We start from the raw sequence: 3,857 nt of genomic DNA, 5'->3' as shown, positions 1-3,857 counted from the left end.
GGAGGGGGAAAGGAACTGACCACCCTACCCCATTATTTCTTGGCCTACTTGCCTCATAAAGTGGTGCCTTGTTGGTGTGCTTGTGAGGTTCAGACCTGTCTTCGAACAGTTGACTAAACAACAACTACTATGTAGTAGGCCTATTGGAGATTAAAGATTAATTTGGCGTTTTTATAACATATTGAAACGAAAATATGCCATTATTATAAGTAGAGTCCGAATTTTTATGTAATTACTAGAGTCCGGATTTTATGTAATATGAAAATGAGAAATATGTACATAAATATGTAGCTAAAAATGGCAAAATATGTAGATAATTATGTAACTTAAAATCTGAACTTCATTATATGTATTTTTGCACAGTGATAAGAAAACAATAAAAAAATTACAGGTATACATGTGATTCAACCTTATTTAATTATTGTTTGAATGTCTGTCCAAAACTACTTCCCACCTAACAAATGGCGCTTTTAACATGTTACCATGGCAACCATTCAAATCAACCAATCACGAGAGACCATGGTAACGGGACGGTGTTGCCGTGTCTATGTTTACAAGTTGCACGTGTATAATATAATACTCGGGATGACTTTGAGTTGGCTCGTTAGCGTGTTTGTTGTGTGAATTAAAAATATTCTTTAGTTTTATTATTGTTTCACTGTATCGATAATTATTGTGTTTAAATTATATTACATGTATTATCTTCGTTGTCACTGGTGGAGCGCGTGACTAGTTGTTGTTTTATAGTTTCAGCGAAAGTTTCTAAACAGATGATTTATGCAATGTCGGAAGAAAGGAAAGGCAGGCGGAGAACAAAGAATATTGTACAAGGTGCCCCATTAACAGTGAAGCGCGAGAGATTGTGTGTAACGTAAGAGGGTATTTTGAAATGGAAAAAAGATAATGACAGGCCTCTTTTACCTTTGGCGCAAGTCGTAATGGAAACTACTGCTTGTGTTAAAATTAATAAGAACACTGTTATCGATATTGAAAATGAAAAAGACCGTGTAGATCAGTGGTCGTCAGCACTCGCTGAAATGTGCAATTCGTACGCGGTGCCGTCCCGTGAGCACTGTCGTGCAACAGGGAGAAATAGCATACCCGCTAGCAGCTACGAGAGCACTACTGGGTGTTCAGTTCAAAATATGTCTTGGCTCGCTGTATGCCGTCATGTGGCTAGCTGATGAGCCTAGAGAATTCAATCTTCCTACACTTCCGCAGCTCAGGTGTATAATCTAAGAGGCAGAGAAGTTGGCTAGCAAGTACGGCGTTCATTCTGAAGAGTACGTGCCGATACGTACGGTAACGCCGGTAGTGGCAGGAATGTGAACTGTTTGGAAATACGTACTGTCGGGATATGGGGAGAGGGTTAAGACGATTACTTACGTATTTGTTGACATTAACTTCGACGGTCAACATGGATACGGAGCATTTGATTTGTGTTGTGGAATGTTACCGTACGCAACCGATGATAACAAATACCCTGCGTACGACTTGCCGGCGCAAAACACAGTTCGAAAGAGGTTATGGTAGCACACAGACCGTTCAGACCGCCATCTGTTGCTACGACGTTCAAGTTATACCGTACACGTTCTCAAGTTCAGATTGAAGAACGCCTTAAATAATAGGCAACTTCTCTAACATATAAGCTGAAACTCGCTTCAAATCGGTGACCCAACAACAGTGACGTCATGACACACTTTGAAATGAACACCCAGTATAGTGCACTGCATTTTCCGCGGGTAAGAGAGGCTAGCCCCAGCGTGCTCTATGCTGACGACCCCTGGTGAAGATGAAGGTGACGCGGGGTCCTCAAAACTTTTAACTCTGGGGAAAAGGGAAAAGTTGAGAAAAATGTAACAAATATAAATACTTTCCAGAAAGATGTTTTTCTACTAATATTACATGGACGAGTACTGGCACTCATAAAAGTAAAGGTATCGTATTAAATTTAAACTTGTTTTTACAGTTTATGGTTCTTTCAACGCTTTTCTAACAATATTACAATACACTGAAGAAAACCGGTACCACTACTACTACTACTACTACTACTACTACATAATAATAATAATAATAATAATAATAATAATAATAATAATAATAATAATAATAATAATAAACCAATAAAATAATAATGTACTACTAATAATAATATACTATTAAAACAATAATTTACACTAATTTTAATGCATAGTGTTCAACAAGTTGGTTAGCAATGTAATACGTTCATGTCAGCTGCTCGTTACTGCACTCTATCGGCACTCGCTTACACAAGATGGACAACATGACAGCATTGCTCCCCCTTCTCTGTAAGCTGTGAAGTCGGAAGTAGTTTTGGTCACACCATAATAATTAATTATTTTTCCACATTTCCTTCGATTATCGATTGCATTGTCAGAATGTTCTTATAAATACAAAACTACCTCTCAACTTCACACAAAGTAACTAGAGCGTATTTCAGATGAGGAATGATACTCGGAACAATGTTCTCGGGGAGCTGCACATACTCACCTTTAAGTATTTTGCATACAGTGGAAAAAGTTGTGTATCCTGAGATTTTTTTTCAATAAATCATTAAATCTTACCGAAATACACTCACCGATTACTCCTTTGCTGGTTAACAACACTGCTACAAATTCTGATGCGATTTGAGAACAAGAAAGGAAAACGTGTGACACGAGTCGTTAGTGGTGGCGCCGAACACGTGCAATTTAGATTTGAATATAACGACAATGTAACGGCTGGAGGGATCATCGTGCTAACCACACGATACCTCCGTTCTGGTTGAATGATCGTCCACCTCTGCTTCGGCTTTTTCTCACTTTCAAAATAATAAGTGACTTAGATACAATTCATTTACAAAAGTTTGCAAATCATTGGTTGTAACAGCCGTGACAATTTACAGCAGCGATGTCAAGGAAATGGTATGCAAAAGACCTTCAAATCAATGTCGTGCTCATTACCGTAAAGCGAGCTAGAAGCAGTCAAAATATACTCGTTGCTGAGGTTTCCCATTAATAATTATTTTACATGATGATTTTTTATCCCAGTACTTTTTAAACACATTATATGCAAATCAAGATTTCAGGTATAACTAACTCCCTGTAAAGTTGATTTGAATAATTTCGAGGGAAAAATTGTTCCGGAGCCGGGTATCGAACCCGGGCCCTGAAATCTTGATTTGCATAATACACGTCACTGTTCGTTAACAGAAAACCACAATTTAAGTCACACGGAGTTAGTGTGCACTCGAAGTTGGTTGCTTGACGGTTGTCAGCCCACTTTGAGGTCTTTGGATATAGAGGGAAGAATTGGATCGGTGTCGGTTAGAGTTCCCGGGTAGCTCAGTGGTAGAGCGTTGGTACGTCAAACCAAAGGTCCCGGGTTCGATACCCGGCTCCGGAACAATTTTTCCCTCGAAATTATTCACATTATATGCATATTTCATAAACGTCTTTAAAATTATATTTCTCAGTTTCAATAAATAATTTTGCATATTTTATCACGTGTACGGTTTAAGAGTATTTTAATACATCAGTTATTATTAATAAATCACTGTACGTAATTATGTTTGACAACACTGTTACCGAAATGTAGATGTGTGCTCCACCCGAAGGCCTGAGTACCGCTGGGCGTGGAGCGTTTTGCAGAGCGGAGCATGCAGCAGACAGTGATTATTGATATTTTTTCCCGTCACTGCTGCAAGAAAGGGGTTTTTCCATGCTTCGGCAAGTGAATTTACTATGATAGTGCTAATATTTCTAGAAACAAATTCGATCTCGCATTAAATAAAAATAAATAGGCCTAACACAAAATAGTAAAGAAGAATTTATTCTGTGGCGTTATTGTCATTTAAT

The 3,857-nt window shown here is 38.2% G+C and overlaps 1 non-coding gene across 1 annotated transcript; it reads left to right on the top strand.

The window, feature by feature from the left end:
* The first annotated feature begins 3,333 nt into the window (after positions 1-3,333).
* On the top strand, positions 3,334-3,405 carry TRNAD-GUC (transfer RNA aspartic acid (anticodon GUC)). The gene has a single exon. It is a non-coding gene; the product is annotated as a tRNA-Asp (tRNA).
* The last annotated feature ends 452 nt before the right edge of the window (positions 3,406-3,857 follow it).

This window comes from Periplaneta americana, chromosome 3 (assembly GCF_040183065.1).
Source record: "Periplaneta americana isolate PAMFEO1 chromosome 3, P.americana_PAMFEO1_priV1, whole genome shotgun sequence".
Classification (NCBI taxonomy): Eukaryota; Metazoa; Arthropoda; class Insecta; order Blattodea; family Blattidae; genus Periplaneta; species Periplaneta americana.
Note: the sequence above shows the minus strand (reverse complement) of the source record. Positions and strands in the feature narration are given on the sequence as shown.